Source organism: Bufo bufo, chromosome 7, assembly GCF_905171765.1.
Source record: "Bufo bufo chromosome 7, aBufBuf1.1, whole genome shotgun sequence".
In the NCBI taxonomy this organism is placed as follows: domain Eukaryota; kingdom Metazoa; phylum Chordata; class Amphibia; order Anura; family Bufonidae; genus Bufo; species Bufo bufo.
In genome coordinates, this window is record NC_053395.1 from 129,324,797 (window position 1) to 129,337,976 (window position 13,180).

The 13,180-nt window shown below is 40.8% G+C and overlaps 1 non-coding gene across 1 annotated transcript; it reads left to right on the plus strand.

Annotated features, from left to right (window-relative positions):
• Positions 1-11,265: 11,265 nt before the first annotated feature.
• On the plus strand, positions 11,266-11,351 carry LOC121009105. Its single transcript, XR_005780700.1, has one exon. It is a non-coding gene; the product is annotated as a small nucleolar RNA SNORD71 (small nucleolar RNA).
• Positions 11,352-13,180: the final 1,829 nt, after the last annotated feature.

A 13,180-nucleotide genomic window follows, 5' to 3' on the forward strand; every position in this document is an offset into this window, starting at 1 on the left:
TTTTTTCACCCCAGTATGCCAAAGCCGTATTTCTGGCCTAAATGTGACAGTCACTTATGCTTGTCTATTCCCAGATGTGCAATATATCAGAGGCTTTTTACCCTAGTAACCAAAAAGCCGTATTTCTGGCCTAAATGTGGCAGTCACTTATGCATGTGTAATCCCAGATGTGCAGTATATCAGAGGCTTTTTTCACCCCAGTAACCAAAAAGCCGTATTTCTGGCCTAAATGTGACAGTCACTTATGCACGTGTAATCCCAGATGTGCAATATATTAGAGGCTTTTTTCACCCCAGTAACCAAAAAGCTGTATTTCTGGCCTAAATGTGACAATCACTTATGCTTGTCTAATCCCAGATGTGCAGTATATCAGAGGCTTTTTTCACCCCAGTAACCAAAAAGCCATATTTCTGGCCTAAATGTGACAGTCACTTATGCACGTGTAATCCCAGATGTACAAAATTTTAGAGGCTTTTTTCACCCCAGTAACCAAAAAGCCATATTTCTGGCCTAAATGTGACAGTCACTTATGCACGTGTAATCCCAGATGTGCAATATATTAGAGGCTTTTTTCACCACAGTATAACAAAGCCGTATTTATGGCCTAAATGTGACAGTCACTTATGCATGTGTGATCCCAGATGTGCAGTATATCAGAGGCTTTTTTCACCCCAGTATGCCAAAGCCATATTTCTGGCCTAAATGTGACAGTCACTTATGCACGTCTAATCTCAGATGTGCAGTATATCAGAGGCTTTTTTCACCCCAGTATGCCAAAGCAATATTTATGGCCAAAATGTGACAGTCACTTATGCACGTGTAATCCCAGATGTGCAATATATTAGAGGCTTTTTTTCTCCCCAGTAACCAAAAAGCCGTATTTCTGGCCTAAATGTGACAGTCACTTATGTTTGGCTAATCCTAGATGTGCAGTATATTAGATGCTTTTTTCACCGCAGTAGCCAAAAAGCCATTTTTCTGGCTTAAATGTGACAGTCACCTATGCTTTTCTAATCCTAAATGTGCAATATATTAGAGGCTTTTTTCACCCCAGTAACTAAAAAGCCGTATTTCTGGCCTAAATGTGACAGTCACTTATGCACGTGTAATCCCAGATGTGCAGTATATCAGAGGCTTTTTTCACCCCAGTAACCAAAAAGCCGTATTTCTGGCCTAAATGTTGCAGTCACTTATGCACGTGTAATCCCAGATGTGCAGTATATCAGAGGCTTTTTTCACCCCAGTAACCAAAAAGCCGTATTTCTGGCCTAAATGTGACAGTCACTTATGCTTGTCTAATCCCAGATGTGTACAAACTGAAAAGACTAGCGTGGTATTAGCAGGAGGTGCTCAAACCCACATGCAGTCGTGCATATATCTTAGGGGAGCAAATCCTGCACTTGTGGCCCGTTGCTAATGGCGATCCCCAGCAAAAATGCATACGGTGGAGGATGCCCGCAGCGGACCACAAGTACCACAATAGACATCCTACACAAGGTAGCAAATGTGTGGATGTCATAATCAATATAACAATATAACAAAATAATAGCAAAGACAGGTGCACTCTTCAGTCTTACTAAACCCTCAAACTGATTTTAAAATTGAGAGATTAGTCAACATGTCCTACGGTGTAGAACATGTCTAAGCCCGGGCACCACGCCAAGGTTTCTCAAGTAGCCCGGGACCTAACACTCTCCTACCTGAGCCGTATGGGCAATACCAGGAGCCAATGGGCAAATTACAGGAGCATGAGGCCAACTCACAAACAATCCCAGATGTGCAGTATATTAGAGGCTTTTTTCACCCCAGTAACCAAAAAGCCGTATTTCTGGCCTAAATGTTGCAGTCACTTATGCACGTGTAATCCCAGATGTGCAGTATATCAGAGGCTTTTTTCACCCCAGTAACCAAAAAGCCGTATTTCTGGCCTAAATGTGACAGTCACTTATGCTTGTCTAATCCCAGATGTGTACAAACTGAAAAGACTAGCGTGGTATTAGCAGGAGGTGCTCAAACCCACATGCAGTCGTGCATATATCTTAGGGGAGCAAATCCTGCACTTGTGGCCCGTTGCTAATGGCGATCCCCAGCAAAAATGCATACGGTGGAGGATGCCCGCAGCGGACCACAAGTACCACAATAGACATCCTACACAAGGTAGCAAATGTGTGGATGTCATAATCAATATAACAATATAACAAAATAATAGCAAAGACAGGTGCACTCTTCAGTCTTACTAAACCCTCAAACTGATTTTAAAATTGAGAGATTAGTCAACATGTCCTACGGTGTAGAACATGTCTAAGCCCGGGCACCACGCCAAGGTTTCTCAAGTAGCCCGGGACCTAACACTCTCCTACCTGAGCCGTATGGGCAATACCAGGAGCCAATGGGCAAATTACAGGAGCATGAGGCCAACTCACAAACAATCCCAGATGTGCAGTATATTAGAGGCTTTTTTCACCCCAGTAACCAAAAAGCCGTATTTCTGGCCTAAATGTGACAGTCACTTATGCACGTGTAATCCCAGATGTGCAGTATATCAGAGGCTTTTTTTTACCCCAGTAACCAAAAATCTGTATTTCTGTCCTAAATATAACAATCTCTTATGCACGTTTAATCCCAGATGTGCACTATAATAAAAAAGCTGTATTTCTGGACTTGCAGACATGCAGATAGCCTGTGCTGGTGCACTATCGTTGCATAAAATGGCTGCCGATTATGTATTGATATTGACTAACTGAAGAAAAAAAAGTTCGTTTTCAGCAGTAGTTGGCTCAGGGCAGGCTTAAAAAAATTGTGCACTGCACCCACAAAACACATTTGCTGTATATCGCTGAGTACAAAAAACTGTTCATGATAGGATTTCTCCCTGATCTCTCCCTCACAGCAGCTGCAGCCTCTCCCTACACTAATCCGAGTAGAGTGAGGGGCAGCGCTACGTGACTCCAGCTTAAATAGAGGCTGGGTCACATGCTGCAGTTGCCCAATCACAGCCATGCCAATAGTAGGCATGACTGTGATGGCCTTTTGGGGCAAGTAGTATGACGCTTGTTGATTGGCTGCTGTGCAGCCTTTCAAAAAGCGCCAAGAAAGCGCCGAACACCGAAACCGAACCCGAACCCGAACTTTTACGTAAATGTTCGGGTTCGGGTGCGCTCAACTCTATAAATAATAAGATCCAAAAAATTAACACTCATCAATATCCCAAGTTAAACTTATGCCCCAATCATTCTGAATTAATCGGGTAAGGACATTTTCTAGATCCTCCCTTGAACCTCTCCATAGCAAGAGACAGTCCTCTATATAACGCTACCATTTAACTAGACCCTTAGGTGGCGCCATATAGATGAGTGTCTCTTCCCATAGGGCCATATACATATTTGCATAACTGGGTGCAAATTTCACCCTCACTCACTAACATCAGGGCCAAAACACACGACTATATTACACAGGGTTTTAGGCAGTATGGATACTTCAATTCTTCCCCAATAATAAAAAAGACAAAACAAGAATTAGTAAAAAGATCAAACATAGTGAGATCTAATAGTACAGCTCATTTTAAAGTGCAAGCTAGAGCAAATAGTAGGGATTTATCTACCCCTATTACAAAAGTAGCCACCAAAGAACATGAAAAGGAACCTAGGAGAGTTACAGTAGAAGAATGTATAGAAATAACAAAAATTCTAACCACAAATAGATTCGCTGTATTAGAGAACCTCCCAGAAGATTTCCAGAAGGAACCAAATATAACAACAAAAGAGATGCCTTTTAGGCCTCCTGCACATGACCATATGGCTTTTTCAGTGTTGATCCGTTGTTCCGATTCCGTTGTGTTTCCGTTACATTTTTCTGTATGGTATATACAGTATACAGTAATTACATAGAAAAAATTGGGCTGGGAATAAAATTTTCAATAGATGGTTCCGCAAAAACGGAACGGATACGGAAGACATATGGTGTACATTCCGTATGTATTCCGTTTTTTTTGCGGACTTATTGACTTGAATGGAGCAACAGAACGTGATTTGCGGGCAATAATAGGACATGTTTTATCTTTCAACGAAACGGAAAAACAGCAGTGTGCAGTCCGTGTATCAAATGTGTTTATGTGATACTTGGATCATAGCTGACAGAGATGTGCACTATTACTGTGACGCTACCTTATCAGTGTTGCCAGTCAAGATATTGGCACTGTGTGCGACAATGTTTGCTGGTTGACGCGCTAACAATAGGTATCTCACCGATAATGATGTAACTCCATACACTGACTGGTTACATAATTATTTGAGAGAACATGTAACACCATACACTGGTTACACATTTGCTGGAAAACTACACAGGACCAGACTCAGACAAATAAAACCTACTAACTGCCCCCCGACATGTTTCACCAGCTAGGCTGGCTTCATCAGGGGTATTGGGCAGCAATGAGGAAGATCATTGCAAACAAAGTATAAATGGCCTGCTAATCCTTATTGACATCTGTAATGTCCAATCAGCTGAAGGTACATGCCAGTGTTATAATTATCAGACCCTGAGATGCGCCTATCGCTCCACTCTACATTGTAATGCCTTCTTGACAATCTACCTATAGCGATGTACTGGTGGAGTGACGTACCTAGCGCCATGCGCATCATCTAGGTGCACATAGACTTATATTGTACCTACCATAGACATTTCCTCTGAGGCTGCTTCGGGACTTAGTAATCTACCCAGAAGTAAATACAAATAAAAAAGATAAAGAGAGGAGGCAGCGCCTCATTTGTGGTATTGTTTCACAAATAGGTAAAATAAGGTAATAGATTGCGCTTACCGAAAGGTGTTGTGATGGAGTCACAACAGCTAAATTCGCCTTGCTGTTAATTTTTGGATCACGACCAGCATCCGGGAGGTTCGCGTGACTGCAGCCCTGGTTCCGAACTGCACTTTCCTTTGGATTTTGTGCAGTGATGAAACTAGAAGGAGAAAAATCCGGAATTATTGGAACTACTTGTTTCAGCGCTGTCAAGCACGATGTTGTAGGCAGGACTTGTCTTTTCACACAAGGTTTATTGTGGTCAGCGCGTTTCAAGGGCTTGCAGCCCCCTTCATCAGGACAATATTAATTTGCAACAATTTAAAAAGCACATGTATTTAAATTCAGTTTGGGTGTGCTGTTGCAGGGGCGTGGCTAAAAAGGGGGTGTGGTAAAAAAAATATGAAAGAGGGTGGAAAGGGGAAAAGAGGGCAGGATTCTCTTATTAAATCGATACATTGAGCATAAAGGTCAAATAATACAAATGTGTTACACAATATAATAGAATCATAGAGAGTAAAAAATGTTATTAAAAGTATTATTCATAAGGAATATGTATATATAGGAAATATATATGGAAAAAGGGGGTTACAGGATTGATGTGCTGGATTGTGAGCTGTACCCAGTTTGATCTAACTGAAGGACGCAATAGTGTTAGTGCAGGGAATGCATCTATACGTAGACGCGCACTTGAATGCCTGGCCGACTTACATCCATATGTTTACAGATAATGTGCATCCCCACTTCTTTAATAGTTATGGTGGTATTAGTAGAGGGTATGTCTCTACCCTCTGGTAATAGTAGAGGGTATATACTCTCTATAGTTGCGCATGCATCCATTCATGTGCATCCATGTGTGCAGATATGTGCATTCCCACATCCTCAATAGTCATGGTGGAATTAGTAGGGGGTATACAGTAAGGTCCATAAATATTGGGACATCTACACAATTCTAACATTTTTGGCTCTATACACCACCACAATGGATTTGAAATGAAACGAACAAGATGTGCTTTAACTGCAGACTGTCAGCTTTAATTTGAGGGTATTTACTTCCAAATCAGGTGAACGGTGTAGGAATTACAACAGTTTTCATACGTGACTCCCACTTGTTAAGGGACCAAAAGTAATGGGACAATTGGCTTCTCAGCTGTTCCATGGCCAGGTGTGTGTTATTCCCTCATTATTCCAATTCCAATGAGCATATAAAAGGTCCAGTTTGAATATGCGTCTCCCACTTGTTAAGGGACCAAAAGTAATGGGACATAATAATAATCATAAATCAAACTTTTACTTCTTAATACTTATACAAGAGTAATAGTGGCTCTCCCAAATTACTCCCTGGTGTGGTGCTCTTGTCTGGAGTGGTTCACCTTGCCACTGATAGGTATAGAGATGATAGAAGTAAAGAAGTCGACAGGCACTCTAGATCTGGTTTTTATAGGATATTTGTTTATTTATAAAAATTTGTTTGTAAAATATTTATTTGTATAAAAAAATGAATAAATAATTTTGTTGGTTGGTTATTTACTGTGATGAGTTGTTGTGCTGGGATAGTCACCCGGATAGTGTAGAGGGGGGTGGGGAATAGTGGGGTAAAGATATGTCTATTCGGTGTATAAATCGATGGGAGTGGGTATTATTATAGTAAAAAATTTATAGAATAATCGATGGGAAAAAAACTGATATAGAGTGCCTGTCGACTTCTTTACTTCTATCACTTCTTAATACTTGGTTGCAAATCCTGATGGGTTTCATCCCTGGTGATGCTCTGCCAGGCCTCTTCTGCAACTGTCTTCAATTCCTGTTTGTTCTTGGGGCATTTTCCCTTCAGTTCTGTCTTCAGCAAGTGAAATGCATGCTCAATCGGATTCAGGTCAGGTGACTGACTTGGCCATTGCATAACATTCCACTTCTTTCCCTTAAAAAACTCTCTGGTTGCTTTTGCAGTATGCTTTGGGTCATTGTCCATGCATCTGCTCTGTGAAGCATCATCCAATGAGTTCTGAAGCATTTGGCTGAATATGAGCAGATAATATTGCCTGAAACACTTCAGAATTCATCCTGCTGCTTTTGTCAGCAGTCACATCATCAATAAATACAAGAGAACCAGTTCCATTGGCAGCCATACATGCCCACACCATGACACTACCACCACCATGCTTCACTGATGAGGTGGTATGCTTAGGATCATGAGCAGTTCCTTTCCTTCTCCATATTTTTCTCTTCCTATCACTCTGGTACAAGTTGATCTTGATCTCATCTGTCTATAGGATGTTGTTCCAGAACTGTGAAGGCTTTTTTAGATGTCGTTTGGCAAACTCTAATCTGGCCTTCCTGTATTTGAGGCTCACCAATGGTTTACATCTTGTGGTGAACCCTCTGTATTCACTCTGGTGAAGTCTTCTCTTGATTGTTGACTTTAACACACATACACCTACCTCCTGGAGAGTGTTTTTGATCTGGCCAACTGTTGTAAAGGGTGTTTTCTTCACCAGGGAAAGAATTCTTAGGTCATCCACCACTGTTGTTTTCCGTGGTCTTCTGGGTCTTTTGGTGTTGCTTAGTCCACCGCTGCGTTCCTTCTTTTTAAGAATGTTGCATACAGTTGTTTTGGCCATGCCTAATGTTTTTGCTATCTCTCTGGTGGGTTTGTTTTGTTTTTTCAGCCTAATGATGGCTTGCTTCACTGATAGTGACAGCTCTTTGGATCTCATCTTGAGAGTTGACAGCAACAGATTCCAAATGCAAATAGCAGACTTGAAATGAACTCTGGACCTTTTATCTGCTCATTGGAATTGGAATAATGAGGGAATAACAGACACCTGGCCATGGAACAGCTGAGAAGCCAATTGTCCCATTACTTTTGGTCCCTTAACAAGTGGGAGTCACATATGAAAACTGTTGTAATTCCTACACCGTTCACCTGATTTGGATGTAAATACCCTCAAATTAAAGCTGACAGTCTGCAGTTAAAACACATCTTGTTAGTTTCATTTCAAATCCATTGTGGTGGTGTATAGAGCCAAAAATTTTAGAATTGTGTTGATGTCCCAATATTTATGGACCTGACTGTATGTCTATAGTTGGACTCTTGTCCGTATGCATGGCTGACATGCATCCATACATGTCAGTCTATGTATGCAGGTAAGTGCATTCATTAAGCCTCGTTTTCAGAGTATAAAGGGGATAGGTGGGACTCATTGCCCAGTGGGTGGCATTCTGTATCATATACAGTACAGACCAAAAGTTTGGACATAACTTCTCATTCAAAGAGTTTTCTTTATTTTCATGACTATGAAAATTGTAGATCCACACTGAAGGCATCAAAACTATGAATTAACACATGTGGAATTATATACATAACAAACAAGTGTGAAACAATTGAAAATATGTCATATTCTAGGTTCTTCAAAGTAGCCACCTTTTGCTTTGATTACTGCTTTGCACACTCTTGGCATTCTCTTGATGAGCTTCAAGAGGTAGTCCCCTGAAATGGTTTTCACTTCACAGGTGTGCCCTGTCAGGTTTAATAAGTGGGATTTATTGCCTTATAAATGGGATTGGGACCATCAGTTGCGTTGAGGAGAAGTCAGGTGGATACACAGCTTATAGTCCTACTGAATAGACTGTTAGAATTTGTATTATGGCAAGAAAAAAGGAGCTAAGTAAAGAAAAAAGAGTGGCCATCATTACTTTAAGAAATGAAGGTCAGTCAGCCGAAAAATTGGGAAAACTTTGAAAGTAAGGGCTATTTGACCATGAAGGAGAGTGATGGGGTGCTGCACCAGATGACCTAGCCTCCACAGTCAACGGACCTGAACCCAATCGAGATGGTTTGTGGTGAGCTGGACCGCAGAGTGAAGGCAAATGGGCCAACAAGTGCTAAGCATCTCTGGGAACTCCTTCAAGACTGTTGGAAGACCATTTCAGGGGACTACCTCTTGAAGCTCATCAAGAGAATGCCAAGAGTGTGCAAAGCAGTAATCAAAGCAAAAGGTGGCTACTTTGAAGAACCTAGAATATGACATATTTTCAGTTGTTTCACACTTGTTTGTTATGTATATAATTCCACATGTGTTAATTCATAGTTTTGATGCCTTCATAGTCATGAAAATAAAGAAAACTCTTTGAATGAGAAGGTGGGTCCAAACTTTTGGTCTGTACTGTATATGTAGATGTTTTATATTGGCGATTATATAATTGTTTCATTCATCTCATTTAGACCATGAGGCGTTAGAGTGTTGAGTTGATAAATCCAGAAGACTTCTCGTTTCTGTAGGTGATCGAATCGGTTATAAGGGTTTTCAGGTATATGCTCTAAGGGAGTAACCTTAAAAGTTTTTTTTTCTCTCTCTCAATTGTAGTAGCGCAATGTCTAGAGAGGCTATGTTTCTGATAGTGGCGTTGAATATTGTACCTGTGCTGGTTCATGCGACAATGTAAGGCTTGAAAGATACGACCCACTTATTGTAGGCCGCACCCGCATTCTATCAGGTATATAACATACACAGATTGGCAAGTCATGTGTTGTTTTATCTTAAAGGTCATACCATTGTGTTTCGAAGTAACAGACGTTTGTTCATGGGTAATAATTTTGCAGCATAGGCATCTGTTTGACTGGCACCTGAAACTTCCCAGTTTCTTCAGCGTGGTAGTATTGGACCTGGTTTCCTTGGTGTTGTGTTGTTTTGTTTTATTATGGGCTAGGATGCTCCTAACCGTTGGGGCTCGTCTATATGTGATTTTTGGGGTATGTGAGAGGTATTTTGCAAGGTGAGGATCCTGCAACAATATATGCCAGTGTTTTGCCAGCAATTCTCTGATGTATTTGTTTGAGGTGCTATACTGTGTGATGAAATTTACATAGTCTGGTCTCTCTTGTTTTTGTGTTGTTTTTGTAGACATTCCTCCTGTGATGATAGCAGACCCTTTTTTATAGCATTTTTTATAATGCCGGTGGGGTAGCCTTTATCTACTAGTCTGTTTTTGATCACCTGGCTTTGCTGTATGAAGTCACTTTTGTTAGTGCAATTTCGTCTTATGCGTTTCCATTGGCTGTAGGGTATGTTCTGTAGCCATCTTTTATGGTGGAAGCTGGAATAATGGATATAGCTATATGTGTCGACAGGCTTGAAATAGGTTTTTGTGGAAATTGTATTATTCTGGCTAGAGACAATGATGTCTAGAAATTCTATTTCTGTACTACTGAAGTTGGGGCTAAACGTGATTCCTCAATCGGTGCAATTTAGGGACTGGCTGAAGGATTTGGCGGATGTTTCGTCTCAGTCCCATATGATAAATATATCATCAATATATTTATATAGTATACAATATGATCTTTATAGATGGGATGGTTGGCAATGTTTGTTCTTTCAAATTCCCCTATAAATAAATTTGCGAATGACGGCGCCACTCTCGTCCCCATAGCGGTCCCTTTACATTGGCGGCATGTTGTCCCATGGTACATGAAGTAGTTGTTCTTGAGTATGAATCGTAGGTTATCCAATAGAATTTGTATTTGTGGGGGTTTGAGGTTGGGGTCCCTTTCTAGGACTGTTCTAATGCATTGAAGGCCTAGATAGTGTTGTATATTTGTATAAAGTGCTGTAACATCCATTGTAAGGAATGCATGTTTCCTGTCACTCAATTGTTTTAAGGTCACAAATGAGTTAGCAAAAATCATGAAGATAACTAGTTAGGTTTTTTACATAAGGTAAAATTGTGACATATTGCTTGTTGCACATTTCACATTGGAAATGATGGGTCTACCCGGGGGGTTCTCTAAACTCTCTTATGAATTTTGGGAAGATGATAGAAGTAAGGGTTACATGGAGTTTTAGGTAACAGAAAGTTTTTTCTTTTTTATTTATATATCCTTTTTCATGTTAGTCTTTGATTAGGGTGCGGAGATCTTAACCCCTTCCCGACCGCAATCTGTATATATACGTGATAGTTGCACATACCCCGTGCAGCTACCACGTATATAGACGTCAAGCCAGCTCTTGGATTAAAGCTTCTGCCCCTGTCCTGCTGCTGTCACGGACAGCATACAGTTCAGTAATGCCGGCAAGGGACCAGAGTGGCCCCTTGCCGACAATCGATCCGATTGGTTAGTCTGTGCAGACTAACCAATCGGATCGCGGCAGTGAAAAAATGCCGGTTTCAGGCTCTGATCTGCGCTCTGCAGATCAGAGACTGAAATCAGGTAATGTGTCCTCGTGCCCCCCCTCCCCGATCTGTGCCCCCCATGTGTGCCCCCTATGTGTGCCCCTTCAAGCCCCCCCTTGTGTCTGCCTGCCGCTGAATCTATCCGCTGCTTATCTCCTGCGGTCCGCCCCCTCCCCGCCCCATACATTCCTCCTGCCCCCTTAATGCTGGCCTTGACTCACTCAATGCTGGCCCCTCAATGCTGCCCCCTTTCCAGCGCTGCCCCCATGTTCCCATGCCGTGCGGTCCCCCTGCTGTGTGTGATGGTGGCGGCTCCATTCCTGAGCCGCCGCCATCAGCAGAGAGTGTCAGCTCTATGCTGACACTCTGCTGTAACCCCATAGATGCCGCGGCAGCGGCATCCATGGGGTTAATAGAGGGAGGGGGCTCCCTCTCTCCACCATCGGGGCTGCTGCGCTGTGATTGCAGCTCCCGATGGTTGCCATGGCAACAGGACGCTTTCCAAAAGCGTCCGCTGTTGCCACCTACAGGGCATCTGATTGTATTATACTTTGCAATGCAAGAGCATTGCAAAGTATAGTACAGCCATCAGCCCCACTGGATCTTCAAGATCCAAGAGGGACTTGATAATTTTTTTTTATAAAAGTAAAAATAAATAAATAAATAAAAATGTAAAATTAAAAAAAGAAATTGCTTTTTCCTATAAAAAAATGAAAAACCAAATAAAAAAATACACATATTAGGTATCACCGCATCCGTAACGACCGTCTCTATAAATATATCACATGATAGACCCCGTCCGATAAACACCATAAAAAAAAAAAAAAATACGGTGTAAAAAAAGCCATTTTTGTCACCTTACATCACAAAAAGTGCAACAGCAAGCGATCAAAAAGGCTTATGACCCACACAATAGTACCAATCAAACCGTTACCCCATACCACAAAAAATTATACCCTATTTAAGACAATCGCCCAAAAAATACAAAATCTATGGCTCTCAGACTATGGAGACACTAAAACATAATTTGTTTGGTTTCAGAAATGCTATTATTGTGTAAAACTTGAATAAATAAGAAAAAGTATACATATTAGGTATTGCCACGTCCGTAACGATCTTCTCTATAAAACTGTCACATGACCTAACCCCTCAGATAAACGCTGCAAAAATAAATAAATAAAAACTGTTCCAAAACAGCCAATTTTTTGGTCACCTTGCCCCATAAAGTGTAATAATGAATGATCAAAAAATCCTATGTACCCAAAAATGGTACCAATAAAAACCTCAACTCTTTTTCTGCAAAAAACGAGCCCCTGCACAAGACGATCGGCAGAAAAATAAAAAACATATGGCGTTCAGAAAATGGAGACACAAAAACATAATTTCTTTTTCAAAATTGCTTTATTATGTAAAACTGAAACAAACAAACAAAGAAAGTAGACATATTTGATATCATTGCGTCCGTAACAACCTGCTCTATAAAAATAGCACATGATATACCCTGTCAGATGAATCTTGTAAAAAAAAAAAACTGTGCCAAAGCAGCCATTTTTCAGTTACCTTGCCTCACCAAAAACTTAATATAGAGCAATTAAAAATCATATGTACCCCAAAATAGTACCAATAAAACTGGCACCTTATCCCCTAGTTTCCAAAATAGGGAAACTTTTTGGGAGTTTCTACTGTATGGGTGCATCAGGGGGGCTTTAAATGGGACATGGCATCTAAAACCAGTTTAGCAAAATCTGCCTTCCAAAAACCATACGGCGTTCCTTTCCTTCTGCGCCCTGCTGTGCGCCCTTACATCAGTTTACGACCACATGTGGGGTGTTTCTGTAAACCGCAGAATCAGGGTAATAAATGTTGAGTTTGTTTGGCTGTTAACCCTCAATGTGTTAAAGAATTTTTTTTTATAAAATGGAAAATCTGCCAAAAAAGTAAAATTTAGAAATTTCATCTCCATTTTCCTTGAATTCTTGTGGAACACCTAAAGGGTTAACAAAGTTTGTAAAATCAGTTTTGAGTAACTTGAGGAGTGTAGTTTCTACAATGGGGTCATTTATGGGGGGTTTCCACTATGTAAGCCCCACAAAGTGACTTCAGACCTGAACCTGGTTCTTAAAAAGTGGGTTTTGGAAATTTTCTTAAAAATTTGAAGAATTGCTTCTAAACTTCTAAGCCTTCTAACGTCCTAAAAAAATTAAATGACAT